Raw genomic sequence first — 19,386 nt, 5'->3', positions numbered from 1 at the left:
CGTTGAAGAAATGAAGCGTCTCTTTCGCCGCGCCTATCACAACATGAGGTAGAAACCCAAAGTGAACTTGCTCACACTCGGTGTGAAACATGAACTCTTCTGAACCTCCGCCAAAGCCTGTGGCGGTGTTCTACCAGGAAGCGGCAACAACTCGAAAGATGTTGGACTCCAGGAAGCGCCAGTACAACTGGCCTCTTGACATGTTCACTCCAAGCCAAAGCGACGAGCGACTACAAGAAGAGATAGCCTACGGAAACTCATGAGCCAAGTCGTCCACGAAGAACGGCGCAGACTCCTGTTATCGCCCATGAAGCTCAAGTGGCGTCGCTCGCTGATGTCGTCTGTGAATAATTCCAACAGGCATTGGGCGTTCCTCAAACGACATGTCTGACGAAAGTAGCCGCACCGAAGAAACATCTAAAGCCGCAACTGAGACTAGCATTGCCTGGAACATTCAGAAACACACGCAAGTCACTGGTATATGATATACATATCGGGGCAACTTGTGCTGAAACGGAATAATAAGGCTGAGTCGCGAGACAATCAGCATTAGCAAGCAAAGGAAACAGAATCTATTCTTGTGCTGGAATCTGAGTGATAAGGCTGCGTGCCGGCGGCTGTCGAAAGAGGATAAATAAAGAGTAGAATGGTCATACAAATACTGCCGCGAACGATTCAAATCTTTATTTGCTGTTTTTCGGTAGTTGTCGCCTGTGACCTATCACTGTTATTTTAGCTCACGGACCGATTTTCTATTCCCTGTTCATACTCGTCGTGAGGTGCTCATTTATCATTTTCTTTTTCGCACAAAATGCGTCAATATGTATCTAGAATATTCCGGCCACTCGCGTGTGTTTCTTCAATGTTCCAGGTTATGCTGGTCACGGTCTGTGCCTATTTCTAGATGTTTTCTCTGCACCTTTAAATTGCGCTCTGGATCGTGCGACGGGCATTCTCAGTTCGACGACCAGAGAGCGCATTTGCTCCTGTCGCTGCTGTCGATTTGATTGATACTTTAGCGAGGGCAAGCCAGAGCTAATAAATAATTGATTTCGATGCAATGACGCCTGTCTTCTATTTTGACGCCTTGATCCCTACGACCATGTCACCACCACTTGCCAATATCATTCTACGTATGAGAAATATGGGTGATTGCATAACGTTTGTAAGAGTTTTTTATGAGAATATGTGTATGATGTACTTGTGAATCATAGCTGTCTTCCCTAGTGTGATTTTGTAAAAGCATATAAAATAATTCTTCCGCGCCAAGAAATCGCTAAATTTACCTATTAAACACTAAAAAACGAAGTTATTACACCGTAGCTAGTTCAGTTCCTTTGCGCCATTACAGCATAGTGTCGGCATTTGCGTCCTCAGTGGAAATAAGAGATCTCCCACGGACTGTGAGAGTTCATCCGGGATTACTGTACATATTTCTGTTCCTAGCGCCACACCGTGGGGTACAACATCACCGAACAATATTTCCGGATAACATACAGTAGTAGTGTAAACAGTTGTCGCCTCTTGATAAAAATTTATTTAAGCCTAATTAACATGTATCTCAGTTAAATCTTCAAAGGTGTTGTAATAGCGCATAGCTTAAGCTTTTTTCCGCAATATAACAACTGCAATTCTTGCAATTCGTTTCCGAATAAAAAATACTATGCATATAATAATTCGGTTCTCTTTTTGTTACTGGACATGCTTACCACTGCTTTGTCTGACGATGTTTATATTCTTCCAGCAGGCAGTAGCGGTTTCCTGTGCGCATTTTGCGAGCGTAGTATCTCACACAAATCCAATCCATAGTGTACATTTTCGCCTTACTGCGCATAAACAAATATATGTAGTCATCCGTGTTGAAAACCTATAATGAAAGTGCGAAAAAATATTTTATTTTTCTAATGGATAATATATGATTGCAATATCAAATTCCTTCTTTGGCTTTAAAATTTTCTCAAATTTCTTCTTAATATATTTTTAGGCTGTTATTAAGTACTGCAATTTCAAAACATGTTATATTCGATCGACAAGGAATAAAAATGTCCTGGAACCAGTCACATATGCAGCAGCCTTTAGTGTCACTGTTGCTGTTCTGCATGAGGCTGGTAATTAATACTATATTACATTATTTTCAGTGTTTAGGAACAGAACTTCTGCCCTCGACGATCATGTACTCTATCCAGGCAAAGGAGAGTGGAAGAAAATTCAGCACCCCGTTGTCTACCTCGAAGAAAAGTAAAAATTTGGTTTTAATATTCGTATTGCAGCAAACATTTGTAACCATTATTTGTGAGTGCAGGCAGCAGCTTATGTGAATTCTTTTCACTGTGTGTGCCCCGCACAGAAAGATCTTCTATTCTTTTATTTGTGCTCACTTTGGCAGAGATGCAAATTTATAGTTTGCTTTTCGCACAGTATGCAATGAGACATATCTTGAAAGGTTCCACTCACTGGCGTCTTTTTCCAGAGAGTACCAGATTGTTCTAGTCAGTTTTACGCCTTTATAAAGATATTTATTCCCGACTTTATATTTAGAGCTGACGAGTGCAACGAGAATTCGTTTCGGAGACCGGCGAGCACGCTTGCTGATATCTCCTTCGCCAAGTTCCGTAATTGTTTACAGGCAAAAGTAAGTACAAACGAGAGCTTTTTAGTGCTACTACGACTTTATAATCTATTGTGGGCATGGCATTGCTACCACTGCGTGATAGTGTCGCTTAGTTTTTTTTTTTTCTCTAGTGTAAAAGTTGAACTATGCTTTGTAATGTACATAGATGTCCCAAACAATGATGACATTGCCAAGAGGTTAAACTGCTCAGTGAAAAGTGGCAGTATTGGTACTTGGAAAACAGCGCTGCAATGCGGATCTGCTGATGCTTTAAAAACGCAGCTAGAATGAAACCTCGCTGCCGGCTTTTTTACTCAAATGAAGCAGAATGGCGCCCATGTGCAATATTGATGCCCATGATTAGGTACACATACTGCTTCTGAACGTGCAGCTAGGCAACTGATCTTGACTCGCGTATTGGCTCGCCCTCATCTTAGGCAGCAGGGCGAAATAAAAATTTTGATAAACGAAGGGAGAAATGCGCACGATGGTATCGCTCTGAAAGTCAGAAGTCAGTATTATTCCGTTATGTGTTTTTTTCCAATATATTGAAAAAAAATCTAATATATCATGCGCGACTTACCAAATCACTGATCTGATGGCTTGTCTACAAATATAAAATCCTGCGGCGTTATCCATCCTATCCAAGGGTTACACCTCTACAGGCATGCACAGATACCCTTCAATGTTTGCTTCGCTTTTTACAGAAAATAAACGATATAAAGGCTGTCACCGAATAAATCTCTATGCTGAATTTTAGTTCCAATACATAAAAATATACAGGTGACAGTAGCGTAGAAGAAGTTTGAGCGATGTCTGCTGAAATTGCCTGTTTATTAATTTGCATATACTGCTGTCCCCTAAGGGCCGATTACAGAAGTGAGGAAATATTACAGCATCGAGTACAGCAGCAACAGCAAACCATAGAGCATAATGCCTCCGTAGTAGAGCTAGAAATTTGCAGAAATAATTAGCAATCAACAGCGGAAACAACCGAAAATACACATCATAACAAATACATAATTAGGATCTTTAATAATATTCAATATGTGTTCTAATGGCAACGAGCGTCCATCACCACGCATCATCGTGCATCCCTAATACGTGGGTAGGAGCTAAATTTGAAAGCGTATGCTAGTGCAAAAGTAGGCGACACAATTATTGTATATGAAAGTTCAGAAAAATTAAATTATTTAAGCAAGACGAGATGAAAGAACAATGTTGTGAATTTTTTTTTATGCGTCAACTGCTTAACAGGAAAAACTTAGGTAAGGAATGCCAGACGAAATTTAAAAGCTCCTATAAACCACACTGATTTCCTTCGAGATGGCTCACGCTTATGATGTCGGTTTTTTATTGGGGATCCAGAATTATCGACCGATACTTTACATGTGGGATGGTTAAGGCATTTCAATAAGGAAGTTATTATATCCTTGATGTCCACTCAATGCGTAATTATTCTCTTATTACAAATTTACGCCACCAACAGCAGAGACCTGACGTGTGCTGATATAGTACAGCACACGGATGCCTTGCTTTTCGCTGGTATAAAAAAGCGGCCGCCAAGGCCCGGATTCGATCCCGCTTCCTTGGGCACAGTAATGGAGCGCCGTAACCACCGCGCCACATGAAATGTGGCGTAGGATAGCGATTCTTGGAAAAATATAGATAGCATTCGACAGATATCTCGACGGCAAGAGAATATCACCAAAAGAAAGACCAGGAGACTGCAAAGGTGGCGCACGTATTGGCGCACATTATCGCATGGGTTCTGCTTAATCTAAATGTGCAAGATTTCCACCATAATTTCATCGAAGTGCTGCCAATTTAACGAGACGAACCTAGCTGGCTGGTGTTCAGCGTACATATACTAGAACACGGACGGTAAATCCAACACCGCAGATGAATGGATCGATAGGTTATAAAAGCATTCTCTTTGAAATGAGGTGGGTCAGTTACCATCATGCTTGGTGTATTTCCCCTATACCTCTATTGCTGTTCTATTTCAGTTTCGTATTTCAGTTTTTATTCCCACACTTGCGTCAACGTTTCGCTTTTAAACCATTAATCTACCGATCGGGTCTTGGTAATTTGCACCGCAGATTGGCTTACGCGACCGGTAGGCTCTCCAATCCCCAAGGCCTCATTTAAAGTGACTGTGCCTGAATAAAGGTCTTAATAGAAACCCTGGTAGTTAATATTTCCGGAGTCCTCCACTACGGCGTCTCTCATAGCCCGAGTCACTTCTGGTACGTTAAATATCCACAAACCAAACAGAATACAGTCCTAATAGAGACTTCCGCACTCGATTATAAGGGGTTCCCTCGATTCTACAATTTTACTACGCCCGGATGGCATTTCATCTGTTGGTTAGATCTATATGTTAACCTTTCTGTATTTTCCACAAGAGCCCGCTATTTATGTCGTCCTATGCCAAGTTAATTTGAAGGAAGGATAAATATAAATATTTTTTACCTAACTATTTCTATGATTTGCGCAATCATAAACAGGCTATCATTTATTCTCCTACTATTTGTGAAGTGCTCCATGTATCTTATTAGCTTTTACCCATGACTGCATTTTTCATCGCTTGCATTGCCAGCCGGTATAAAACTGATGTTGTCGTAATCGGCCTATAGGATATAATTGCAACCTATTTCCTTTTCCTTTATAAATAAAACTCATCTTAGTCAGCCGTAAGCTGCCAGGAATATGCTTATTCTTTATGGCGGCTTCCAAATCTTTTAACAATTTTCTTCCTTTATTATTGGACCAATAGCGTTTATAAGCTTCATAACAATTTCGTGAATCCTTGCCAATCCGCATTTAGGAATTGTTGCTTTCCGTAACTTTTCCACTTCAGACTGGTAAATTATAAGCGTCTTTCTATCACGCTTTCCAGCGTTGCTCCTTCATGAAAGGAGATTACCCAATCGTCACTCTTAAGCATGTCCAACCGCGATAGTGCAGTGATTAGGCTCTAAAGCTTCCCAAAGATGCGCGATCAAGTGCGGGCCCTGCGACCGCTTACGATGGAGTTAAAAAGTCCATCCTCTGTGCGATGACAGTGGATGTTAAAGATCCCCCGGAGATCGAAATTTCCGAAGCCCACAACTACAGCGTTTCTCATAGCCTGAGTCGCTATGAAGCGTTATATGTCCCCCACAAATTCCTAAACAACTCACCTATAAGAGACGTAATATAGTTTTCGGCGTCATCTCTAATTTATGAAGACCATCCATCCGTCCATACAATGGACGGATGGATGCAATATCGGAGCGTCCCCTTTGAAACGGGTTGGTAGCAGTTGCTATTATGCTCGTTTTTTCCCTTATATCTTAATTATTGTTTAGATCGGTTACCAATACCATCCTTACCTTTATTGAATTTTTCTTTCTCCATTACTAACATTGTCACATTTCTTATTTTAGGCCACTAGTCTTTCAATCCTATTTGTTACCTTCCAACGCAGGTTCATGCACCCGACCACTGGTATCTCTAAACCCCAGAGCTGCAGGAACAGTGACTGCGCCTGCATCGACTTCCGGATGGATACCATTAAATTCGAGTATAATATGGTCAATTGTTTCACTGGAGTTACCACACACTGCTCATGTGTCGTCTTCATTGTTAAATTTCTTTTTGTAGCTGCGTGTTCTAAGGCACCCTTATCTAGCTTCAAAAAGTAGGACACTGCCTATTGAGTTATCAAATAAAGCTTCATTTCTGATCTGAATTTTCTACTTTTGGTATAATTCCACACTCTGTTTTTTTTTCATGGAATTTATCCAATTTTTACCTTCTGTGTTTCTCACCTGTTGCTGAACGCTCTTTATTTCTCCGTCTTTGTGACTAGCATACTTACTAGTTAGTTTCATAGTTCTTTTTCTCCATTGTGAGTCAACGCTTTTTAAATATAGATATTTAAATACTTTAGCTCCCCATCTGTTACTGACCAATTTACTCTGGCGTTCCTCATGTAATATTTTACGCTGAGCTTCCCGTACTTCGAAAGATGTCCCGCTCTTATCTCTCTGTACCGCCTCATTTGTGATTTTGCGTGTGGACACAAAGTCTGATCGCCTGACGGCTCTCTGATTTATTTCTAATGTAGACTGTTCCTACAATTTTAGGCACAAAACCACATTTCCAAAATTAAACCCGGGCACCATAATTCTTTTCTTAACACACCTCAAAACCTCATACCTGTTGTGTCCTCACGATTCCATATATGCTTCATTCTCACGGCACTTCTTCGCCATTTTGCATTAAGTGATTGCTCAAGCAATTCATTGTATGCCAATCCATCGTTTACCCATGCACTGAGATATTTATATTCTGCCACTCTGAATATTTCATGACCTTGTATTTTAGGTCCACGATCAGTTTAGCTTTGAAAATCATGAGACCCGATTTAACTGGGCTGAAAAGGAAGCCTAGAGCGTCCCCTTTGTCTCCGCAACACTTAACTAGAGTTTGCATTTATTCGTGACTCTGCTAGCCGCACAAAATCGTCTACATGCATTAAACCGCTGAGGCGCTGCTTACCGCCTTTCTGCCTAATCTATATGACAGGCTAAAACCTAGGTTACTTTCTTGTATCCTCTATTCCATCTTTATCATATTGTAACGGATGGAATGGTTTTAATACAGGTTAACGTCGTATGAAGGACGAACGCACACAGCTCAGAAACCCGGATCAGTCTGCGCGCACCTCGCTTCCTCTTCTCCTTCTGCTGCTGCTGCTTCTCAGTGCGCCGCTATGCGGCGTATCAATTCACCCCCGGGCAAACGATTCTCGCCCTCGAAAAATTAGGCAGATCGAAGATGGCAGCGCTTCAAGCGAGCCACGTGAACAACTTGTGTCTTTAGGGATCGGCGGTTGTCCGCCGTGACTTTGGCGATCACGTACTTCACGTCATTCAGTTGGTCCAAAACGACAAAGGAGCCATCGTACTTGCAGAGAAACTTATCATATAATCCTCGCTTGCGAATGGGCGTCCAAAGCCAGATGTAGTTTCATGGGGAGTTAGCTACTGCACGATGATGCAGATCGTAGTGTTCTTTCGAGCGGCTTTGAGAAAGTGTGCGTAAGCGGGCTATACGACGGGCTTCTTCGGCACGGCGTAGTATCTGGGAAACGGAAGCATCGTCATTGGGAGAAACTGGGAAGATGCATAGTGTCTAGGAAAACGGGGGGTGGTCTTGCATAGAGTAAATCGAAAGGAGAATAGCCGGTAACTTCATAATTTGCAGCGTACGTCACACACGGTAGCCCTGCATCCTAGTTGCGATGGTCAGACGAGACGTACATGGACAGCATGGTTGTCAAAATGCGGTTGGTGCGCTCGCTGAGGCCGTTGGTCTGCGAATGATACAATGTCGAGTGTCGGTAGTGTGAACCACAAAGTCGGAATATTTTTTCGATGACATCAGCAGTGAATTGCCGACCATGATCACTTATAATAACACGGAGTGCGCCATGGTGGCGAATAGCGGAATCCAAAAGAAACGACGAAACATCAGCAGCCTATGCGGTAGCGAGAGCAGCGGTCTCCGCATATCTGGTAAGATAGTCAACGCAGACCATAACCCTGCGGCAGCCCTCTACAGTTTTTGGGAATGGACCGAGCAGGTCAATTCCAATCTTTTAAAAAGGTGAGGTAGGCGGCTGGACGGGTTGTTACGGTCCGGCCAGCGAGGTGATGCGTGCCTTACGTCGTTGGTATTGTTCAAATATCGCAACATATTGCTTGGTTGCCGCATAAACTTGTGGCCAATAAAAACTGTGCCGAATTTGGTGCAGGGCACGACAGAAACTTGATGTCCAGAGGTAATATCATCGTGCTTGGCATGCAAAACTTGTGCACGGAGACTTTTTGGGACGCCTAAAAGGAGGGCAGCACCGTCAAACTGAATAGTTCTTCTTGAACAAAACACCGCCTTCAACAGTAAACTGCGTTGACTCTGCTCTTCCTTCTGCCTCCTGTATAAGGGGCCGTAGCGACCGGTCGTTGCGTTGTCTCGAAATATGACGCCGAATGCAGACAGTCAACAGCGTCATCAATGCGAGGTGACGGGTATACGTCTTTCTTTGTTACCGGATTCAAACGACGATACTCTACACAAATTCGCGAAGAATTGTCTTTTTTTGGCACTAGAATCACAGGTGCCACCCACGGACTGGAAGATTCTCGGATGTTTGTTTTGTGCAGCATTTCGTCCACCTGTTCTTGAATTTTCTTGCGCTCTGCCGGGGAGACACTGTAGGGTTCTTGGCGAATAGGGGGTGCATTTCCTGTGTTAATTTTGTGCTGTAGCCGAGAAGCTGGGAAATGGCTACCCGATCCGTTTGACGCAAAGTCGAACACTTGGGCATGAGTTGCCAAAATGTCTTGCTGAATACGACGTTCACTAGACGGGAGCGATTTGTTGACCATGCCTTCAAACTCAGCACAATAATCAGACATTTCTTTTGCGGCTCCTCTGCAATCGGAAATAATTCCAAACGGTATGTGTCACATAATTCTCAAATCTCAAACCTCAATTCTCAAACCAGAAGGAAGGCGAACAGGCTTTTCTGACACGTTCACAGCACAGAGGCACGCGCGACCATCCTCCGCCTCCCCGATGGAGCGTGGCACCAAAATATTTTTTTTTCGCTTCATTCGAGACATCTGGCTCGACGACTATTGAATGTTTACCCATGAAGGATTCAGATGACTTCACGGGGAGAAACGTCGCCGTCATCGCAGGCAGCAGCACATCTTCGTTCAGGGCGAGAACTCCTTGATGGCTCTGAACACCTTATCTACTAATGCGGGGACAATGTTCGGCAGCAAACAATTTTCACCAGCACTAAAGTCTAAGTCGCACCACACTCGCACAAAAAGTCAACACCCAAGATAACGTCATGTGAGGCACGTCTCAATACAACGAATTCTGTCCTATAACAATTTTCACCAATTACAACTGAAACTAAGCACAGGCCAACCGGAACTAAAGTTTCACACCCAGCTCCACAAAACATAGTGTTCTTGTCCCACACAAACATAACTTTCTGTCGACAGCGGTTCTTAAAGGAAAGACTCATAACTGACACAGTGGCACCAGTGTCAACCAAAGCATCCATTTTGACATTGTCTACACACACTGACACTTTGTTCTTTAGCATGACGATGGGTAGAGGTATGCGTCAAATTGACCGTCTGGCGACCTTACCTCCATCTGTCGCATCACCTAGTTTCCCAGCGGTCGAGCAAAACGAAGCGGCGACGTGGGGATGGCGAACGGGGTTGTCGCTGCGGCGGGGGAGTGATGCTGCGATCGGACACAGGGGAGTCATTCCGTGCACGGCGTTTAGGCGAAGATGGCCGGTAGAAGGTAGCGCGTAGCCGCTGCTCCCACTGGGCACAATTCGTGACGCGCGGTGCTCGTAATTTGTTGGCGCGAGCATGATTGATTGATTAAAACTTTAATTTCCACCGATTTAGGAGGCCCCCTACTCCCCGCTCCTGGCACGCAGGCCTGAGGAACAGGGGCTGGAACCTCCGCGACTAAGGACTGGCAAATATACATTGGTTATTCGCGGCCTCAGCCGCCAGGCGGACGGATTTCTGCTGGTCAGCGGGGACGTCGCTTCTCAGCAGGGTTACCAGGCTTCTCTACTTTTAATGTTGTCCCTAGCGCCCGAAGACTTAGGGCATTCCTAAAGTATATGGTCGAGGGTCCCCCTCGCTTCGCAGGCTTTCCATTTATCATTTTTTCTCTCATCTATCTGGGTGTGAAACAACCAGACAGGGTTTGGGAAATTTCCGGCTTGTAATCGCCGCCAGGCTAGGGCCTCTTTATTATTTAAGCTTGGATCCGGTGGCGGTATCAGACGTCTTTCTAATCTATAATTTTTGATTATTTCTTTATAGGTTTCCAAACGTTCGTCCATCGCCTGGCAGTCGGGCGGCTCCGCGTTTGCCCGGAAGTACAGATCTCGGGATAAATAATGGGCCGCCTCGTTGCCAGGGACGGACGTGTGTGCTGGGACCCAAATTAGGGTGATTTTGCGATCGATTTTAGTTGCAGCTTTCAGAATTCGGGCGGCTTCTTGCGAGACCCTGCCTTAAAAAGTAGAGAAGCGAGAGTTGGACTGTGAAAAAGGCTGACCGCCGAAGAATTGACGCGTTTGAATTGTGGTGCTGGCGAAGACTCTTAAGAGTTCCTTGGACTGCCAGAAGATCAAATCAGTCGATATTGTCGACCATAAACCCTGACTGCTCATTGGAGGGTCAAATTCTAAAGTTAAAGCTCAGCTACTTTGGTCATCTGATGAGAAGAGAGGAGTCGCTGGAGAAAGATTTGATGTTGGGAAAGGTTGAGGGTCGCCGGAGAAGGGGTAGGCAGCGAACGCGATGGTTAGATGGCATTCTCGAGGCATTGCAGATGAAGCTATGTCATGTTAAGAAGATAGTGAGAGACCGGAAAGCGTGGCGTGACATGGTCCATAGGGTCACGAAGAGTCGGACACGACTGAACGCCTGAACTGAACTGAAAGGTCAATCTAGCCTTCGTTCCGACGCAAGCGAGCGCTATTGCGACCTCTTCAGCCGTGTCTACGTTTCTGCTTCGGATGGTGCGGAGACGACTGGTGCGCCGCTACCATCGACTACCGCGGCGACTGCCGCCCCTGATCGGCCGCTTGCAGCGTCTACGTAGGCAACTTCTTTTACTCTGAATTCTTTTGCCCTTTTGACCAGTGCTTCTTCTCTCTTCTCCCGTCTCTCCTTGTGGTATTCTGGGTGCATGTTGCGGAGGAAAGGGCGGACAATGATATTCTCGCGACATTGTGGTGGTAGGGCTACCTTGTCGGCTGTGCCCCTATCTATTTTTCGACCCACCCATTCTAAGATGGTTCGACCCGTGCTCGACCCGCTTAATCTTCCATGTTGGGCGATTCTCATGGCTTCAGAAAGTTCCGTCCAGCTATTATGCACTCCCATTTCTATCAGGCGTTCCGTAGACCCAGCGCCCTCTTGACGCAACGCCTGATGAGTGCGTCTATCTTATCTTCTTCATTGGTCCTGATGTTGAGGAACGGTGTGGCATAGCATATTCGACTTATGTACACCTGCATCAGTCTCAAGAGGCTGCTCTCTTTGAGGCCTCTGCCTTTGAATGCAATCCTCCTAAATATTCATGTTACTTGCGTCGCGTAGGTAGTGAATTTTTTTTTATCGTTCCGTCGTTATAACCGTCCTCTTGAATAAAAAGTCCGAGGATTCTGATTTGCTGACTCTTGGTACGGTTTTGCCATCGACCTTAATTTCTACGTTAAAGTCGCCCTTGCACCTCATTGATTTTGGATTATATATGAAAAGTTCGGATTTTTGCGGAGAGCACGAAAGACCCCTTTCGGCCGCGTAGCACACAATGGTGTCCGCCGCCGCCTGTAGGCGTTCCTCTATGCTGCCATCGCTGCTGTTGTTCATCCAGAGATTAACGTCGTCCGCGTAAATGCTGAACTTCCGGTCTTTTATGACTTTAAGAGCGGCAGGAAGGCCTCTCATCACCACGTTAAAAAAGAAAGGGGAGAGCACCGACCAGCCTTGCGGAGTTCCTTTACTTCCCAGGTGGACAGTGGGGATTCTAGGTCCTGAAACTTTAGTTTCAACGTCCTGTTTGTCAGGAAACCCATTACGTAATTATATGTCCTCTCGCCGACTCCTAACTCCTGTAGTCCCGCGAGAATTGCCTGGTATTTTACGTTGTCAAATGCTTTTGTTAGATCTAGTGCTAGAATTACCTTCGCATCTCTGGATATCGAGTCAATTATGTCATGTTGTAATCGGAGCATTACATCCTGTGTGCACAGGCCCGGTCGGAACCCGACCATCTCGTGCGGCCACAGGTCGTTTTTCTTCATGAAATTAGTTAGCCTTGTTTGGATTACGCGTTAAATAAGCTTGCCAATGCATGAGGTTAGAGAAATAGGTCTGAGGTTTTCCAATTTCGGGGGCTTGCCAGGTTTTGGAATTAGTACAACGTTTGCAGTTTTCCACTGCTGGGGAAGACGACCGCTACTCCATACTTCTTGCATGTAGTTGGTGAGTGCTGTTATGGAAGCGCCGTCTAGGTTTCGTAGCATTTTATTTATTATTCCACCGGGGCCGGAAGCTGATCGCGTCTTTAAGCTAAGGATTTTGGCTCTATCTTCCGCTTCTGAGATGGGCGCGTCGAGGGCTTCGTTAGGTGGGCCCCCGTATTGCCTAAGAGGGAGGGATGTTGTATCGCCGACATATCTGTCTACGAGTTTAGTTATTAGTTCCGCGTCAGCGAGCAAAAGCGGAAGATACGTCCGCTGCCCCCACAGCCGTAAAATACGGGTGACTGGCGGCTCTGGTAGTTCACTTCAGGATCCCTTCGAGGCCGAGATGGGGTGACAGAAGTGCGACGAGGAGCATCACGAGGCACTTCATCTGTATGGGCTGGATGCTGAAAATAAGGGTGTGAAGTTGGTTGCAGGGTCCGCTCCACGCCGTTGTAAGATGGTTCCCTGTTATTTTGTGCAACCCATGGTGGTGCGCTGTTCCCATGTGATACGGACCTCGATGTCGGGTGGTAAGGTACATAGAAATTTGTACGTTGCCGCTGAATATCCAGCTCTTCGCGTATAATCCTCCTGACCACAGAAGCTATGTCTTCAGCCTCCGGAATGTAGATACCGGCAACAGTTGTCACATGAGAAAGATGGCCAAATGTGAGCGCTATCCGACGTGCCGTTAACGCCTCAAATGCCCTGCACTGCTTCATGACATTTGCTACTGTGGCAAGGGCATCCCGCGAAATTAGGAAGTTGTACACAATCTCAGCAATCCCCTTGAAAAACTGCCCTACCTTGTCTTCTTCTGACATCTGCCGGTTTAAAATGCGACAAATTTTTAATATTTCCTCGATGTAACGTGCGCATGTCTCACCGGGCAGCTGGGCTCTCTTAAAAGATTATGCTCAGCGCGTTCCTTCTTCGCAACGGCATCCCCAAAGGAATTCGTAATTTCTTTAACGAATCGGTCCCAGTTCGCCATGATTTCTTCGTGGTTATCAAACCACGTCAGGGCCGTGCCAGCGAGGAAGAAGACAACATTGTACAGATCGAGTTGTAGCTGTTGTAATTGCTGCATCTTTCGTAATATCGGAGCTATTCCTCATATTCATCTTCGGGCGCACCGTGGAACGTACGCCGCTCTCGTTGGTGGGGAAAGGTCGTCGTCTCTTCAGGTCGCTGTTCATGAGTCTGCGTCGTGCGGGTGGTAGCCATTGAATGGTACTGTTGAGGAGATGAAGGTGGTAAACCTGCTACACGACGTCTGCGACGAGACACTGGCGGATCCAGAACGTTTTTACCCAGCACCTAGCACCAAATGTAACGGATGAAATGGTTTTAATACAGGTGAACGTCGTGTGAAGAACGGACGCACACGGCTCAGAAACCCGGATCAGTCTGCGCGCGCCTCGCTTCCTTTTATTCTTCTTCTGCTGCTGCTTCTCAGTGCGCCGTTACGCGGAGTAACTATATAAAGCATGAACAGCAGCGGTGATAGAGGACAACCTTGTCTTAATCCTTTGCATACCTTGACAGCTTCTGTACCTCTTATTCCTTCCCATGTAATTTCTAATTTTTTATCCAGGTATATTTCCTGTAGGAACCTAGATATCTCATAACCGATACCTTCTTCTTTTAATATGTCCCACTGGAGTTCTCTGTTTACGTTGTCGTACGCCCCGTTTATATCCAGGAAGGCCTATTTATACAAAGGTCTATTTTCCAATCTAGATATTTTGATGCATTGGGTAAACATGAACAGGCTATCATCTAAGCGCCTACCATTTCTAAAGACATTCTGAACTTCTCCGAGTATCTTGTTACTTTTTACCCATGCTTGCATCTTCAATTTCACCGCCTGCATGGCCAACTTAGTGTATATAACAGATGTTTTGGTAATCGGCCTGTTTGATTTTATGGGCATTTTTCTGTTTCCCTTTATAAATAAAATTCATTTTAATCTGCCGCCAGCTGTCCAGAATTTGCTTATTCGTTATGACTGTTTCTAAAGGTTTTGACAACGTTTCCTTACTTCTTCGACCAAGTTCGTTAATCAACTTGATTTGATCGGAATCGCATCTATTCCTATAGATGTACTTTTAACAATATTTTTTTCTGCCTTTTTCCAGTTTAGTTTGGTCATTTCTTAGCTACTTTGTATTATGCTGTCTTTTGTTGCTTCCTGATTTGCGGATATTACCCTATCGTCGCTCTTCATTGGCTCGGCTATAACTGATGTAATGTAGTTCACTGTGTTGTCTCCTTTTATACCTTTGAGGGTTTTTGCCGTACATGTAAGGCGGCGGTTTTCTGTCCCTCATGAATTTTGCCGTACCGGTACGGTTTCAATCCTCCGTTTTAAATTACGTAGTCTATTGACGATGCATGCTCACTGGGAGGTGGTGCCACCTCCTGGGGCTTACAAGAAGCGCTTGAAAGTTACTGCGCTGCCCTCTTGCGAAGATAAACAGAAGTGATTTTTAGCTGCAGCCTGGTCTGCGGCCACGCCGCCGCCCTATCGCCGTTTTGCTTTCGCTATGTGATCGCCACGGAGGCGCGAAACTTGATTTAATCGTTATGGGCGCTCCCGCGCAGGGAATTAAAATAACTGAATCCTAGCTGCAGCTTGTGGCTTGATCTGCGGCAAGGCCCTTGCATAGTTCAGGTCATCTCCCCCCCCCCCCCAACGGTGATCGCGAACTTGATTTTTATCTTTATGGCCGCTCCCGGTGCATGGGCCGCAGAAACCTGATTTCCATCTTTATTGGGGGTGCTGTTAGCTTGGTTATCGTTCACGCTCACGAGGTATTCCTGCTCTCCTTGTGGTTTCCTGAGTCTCCTGAGTTTGGAGTGTGGAGCAACGTTGACAGCAAAATAAGGTTCCAAATATTTTCCTGCAACTTTTCCTCCGCTTTACTCAGATTGAACTTTCAAAATCCGCAGTAAAGTAATTTGACCATCTGGGGAAGTTTATTTCAAAACAATTCGACCTACAAAGGCTTAAACATTTTTCTTCCTTATCTTGAATCCGGTCCTGCTTTCTTTGATTCTTCTTGCCTAGCCAGATTATATGGTTCCAGAATTTTCTAGGTCCGCCTCTAGTGGCACTGTGTATCTCAGCCATCCAGCAATCGGTGGACTGCTTTATTTTACTTTTGAGGTCAATGTTGAGGCCGATATTATGTCAATATGTATGTCAACACGTATGCCGATATTGAGGTCGATGTGGTGGTACCTATAGGCGCCGCAGGGAAACGAAAGCTCTAGTCTGCCATATGAGGTGACCACGGGTATACGTCGGGCTTGTGATTTCTTAAAAATCCTATCTCTTCTTTCGTGTCTTAAAATGTTTTCAAGACAGCTTGCCGGTGAAATCATCTAAATTTACGTGCAGTCTTCATAGAAGCTGCCCTGCAGATCTCGCGATGGCCGGGGCAAGCTGTGCGTCTACAAGTGGAGCTAATGATTCGGTTCAATAATTGGTACCTTAGTATGCAAAGTACTCTGCTCCCACTGTTCCAAATTGATATATAGGGCCAATATTATACGATTTACTTGCAAATTCCTCGAGGTAAGGAAATATTTTTACCTTTGCGTGGTGTATGCAAATATATGTCGGTGCAGATCTCAAACGCAGACGGCTTGCTGCACTTCGACAAAGCAGGTCGCATTTCTTTGATTCCGTGATATCTCCGTATTGTTTAATGAACTTGCATTAAATCAGCTGAGATGGAGCTGCGAGGAATGGGGTATTTAACAACTAGCGATCGCGTGGGACTGTCATATAAGCAACACCAACCACTCACGAAATTCCGGATGAATGACCGGTTTTGCTTTTCATAACAGATTCGGTATGGCGTAGCTTAGTCTCACTTCGGCTTAAAGATCTCATGAGCATTTACTTTATTTTAGGTTGAAATATACATGTCTGTCACGAACGTTGCTGAATGCCACAAACTTAGAACCTTCAGTTCAATGGCGAAACACTTAGTGAGCCCGGAATTTGAAATTAAAAGCAGATTTTCGCCGTAATACTTTTACATCTCTTTTCTTTAAACTCAAACATTTTAGAGTGGCCATTCAAATTTATCTTACCTCAGAAAACTCTTGGGCCAAGGAAGAATAAATGCCGAATCCAGGTGCGATCAGGATAAGAAAATTAGCAATATGCATTACTGCTGTGTGAAGCCCTATATTATAGTCTTTTGATAAAGCGTCCTATGATCTGAGCTTTTCCCTTTTATATCCTGAACAGCTGTAGTAAGAAACTAATTCACATAATGAATTTTAATTACCTTGACAGCAGCTTTGGCTCAAGATAAACATGGTGTTGGAAAAAAATTTAAATACCTTTTCAAGTGCCTGATTTTCTATGTCTAACGTTTTTTTCTTCGTTTGTATCAAATGTCTTGCGGCGCTTCGCACTTGGTTTAGAGGCCTAATTGTTCGCTTCATCAAAGTACTTGATGAAAATCAGATATTGCTTTCAATTTTATTTGCTATCAGTACATACTGCATATTTATCTCCTCTGTGGCAGATTTCCACCAAAAACTTAGTGACAGCCGTAGGTTTGAATTGGGAAGGCCGCATATTTGAAGAAGAGAAAACATTCATTTATAACACTTAGAAAGGCTGGTAAAATTTGGTATACAGGCGAGCAGTGTCATGTTGAAAAAAACGTCCCAACGCAGGCACTAGATCACTTTGATTTATTAATCTGGGCCCTAAATATGAATATTTTGCTATGGAATCCTCGAACTTATCTTTTTTTGATATTTAACCTTTTTCAAGAGAGCAATCATGAGGAAAACTGCAATTTCAAAACTGTTTCTAAAGAGACTCTTTTCAGGTGGGTATTTGGACAAAAATGTTGTTGGGAACAACGTGAGATGAGGTGTACCTTTAGGATTTCCAATGTTCCTGCAAAAAAAAAAATAATAAAACGCGTGGCAAATAATTACACCAGAAAACCTGCAGTTTGTTTTTAATTGCTGATTTGTTAAGAACAATGTCATGAAGAACCGGAAATCGGCTTTATCCTGCACCTTTGAGTTATCTAAACATAAGCGCGTAGTATAGGCCTTTGCATCGGGCAAGGAGAATGTCAGAACGCCTTCTTTCTGGGCTGTTGAAAACCGGTTCCGCTGCCGCAATTCTCCCGTGCTCACGTCAGGCGCACACAACAGCCCAACGAGCGTTATCGAGACACCCAATAGGCTCTCAGTGCAAAAGTTTATATTATCATAATTTTTTGAAATGATGGTTTTTCTGAAATTAGACACTTAATTGCTCATTGCGACAGCTACAACTTCTTTTTTATGTGTGATACAATGATGAAATATGGATTACATTATACTAAGACGAAGATAAGCATTCCAGATTAATCTATAGTATTTGTGTAAACTTTTAAAAGTTGGCCTTTAGCTCCGTATCCCCCTTAAGCATTAAAACAGTTGATGATACTGTCGCAGAAGCGTTTATAAATCGGGAGTAAATATCAGGGGAAAACCACAAATAAATGATCAAAGAAAAAACTGTTATATAGCATGCTGTATGTGCACAATCAAAATACAGCGTAGTCAGAGAATTCATTATGGAGGTATATACAGGTAACTATAGGAGGGAGGGAATATGATTGGACATTAGTCAAATAAATAACATGACGAAATTTTTTGTAAAAAGTAGAAACTCTACAAGGAAGTGAAGCAATCTATAATCTGTTCATTTGTCGAAGAAAAAAGAAGCTCATGTTGGAATTAAGCCTAGGTAATGACATCGGCACTATTAAAGTCAGTGGCAAATTATTACAGAGAGGAATGCATGCGGAACAAGAACATCGTTTTACATAATTAGTGAAGACTTGAGGTCGCCAAAAATGTTCTCAGCCGCAAACTTCCCAAGGCTAAAATTCATTAAATACCTGTATTTTGTGAATAAAGGAGTTTGTTGTATATTAGTGTAAAAAACATAATAGCTAGGAAAGAATCACACAAATTAATAGCACAGAAGACGTACTGGTCGACGCAGCGAAGGGAAAGCATTCGGCGGTATGCACTGCTGTTGAGGATGCGAACAGCCTGATTTTTGAAGTTGGATTCAGTGCAATTGGCACCTGTAAGTATTCCCCTGCTAACATTCCGTATTTATTGTGTGTGAATAAATTAATTTTTTTTATTTATTTGTTTATAATTTATTTACTTCGTGTACCTTTAAGGTCAGAGGCATTAGACAGAGAATAGTTAAAAAAAGTACAAAGTGCAGAACAATGCTCGGTGTTCCAAAGAAGAGATGACTTATAGTCAGACATTATTATCTAACTAGCTCATGAATTTCTGGTTAAAAATACATAAAAAGGCATCCAGCGAAACAAACACAGCAAAATAAATAGCAGTACAAAAATAAATGATCCTACTCATACATTATATCTAAAGCCCCTTTGAAGCATTGGTTATCAGCAATATTGTAGCGATTGAAGCGGGAAGATGACTCCACTCAACAGATCAACCGATAGGTGTGATAGGAACGACTGAAATAAAACATTTGCTTTTCATTACGGAATAGCGACATTATTGATATGGTCCAACATCTATGTTATGAATTTAGGGGCAGGGTGATTGAGATCATAACTAAGCAAACTATGGCAAATATTGTCACGTAGTGGTGACAAGGCCGTTGACATCA

General features: G+C 43.7%; 1 long non-coding RNA gene across 1 annotated transcript in view; it reads right to left on the bottom strand.

The window, feature by feature from the left end:
* The window catches only part of LOC146170872 (uncharacterized), a 55,886-nt gene extending 38,944 nt beyond the window's left edge, over positions 1-16,942 (bottom strand). Inside the window, exons 1-2 of the long non-coding RNA XR_014703089.1 lie at positions 16,800-16,942; positions 1,710-1,867 (exon numbers count right to left, since the gene is read on the bottom strand). This is a non-coding gene — a long non-coding RNA (uncharacterized LOC146170872). The remainder of the gene's footprint in view (positions 1-1,709; positions 1,868-16,799) is intronic.
* Positions 16,943-19,386: the final 2,444 nt, after the last annotated feature.

The sequence above is a fragment of the Amblyomma maculatum genome, unplaced genomic scaffold, assembly GCF_055883805.1.
Source record: "Amblyomma maculatum isolate TAMU_Amacu unplaced genomic scaffold, ASM5588380v1 scaffold_30, whole genome shotgun sequence".
NCBI lineage: Eukaryota > Metazoa > Arthropoda > Arachnida > Ixodida > Ixodidae > Amblyomma > Amblyomma maculatum.
The sequence above is the reverse complement of the archived record's forward strand: the minus strand, read 5'-3'. Positions and strand labels throughout refer to the sequence as shown.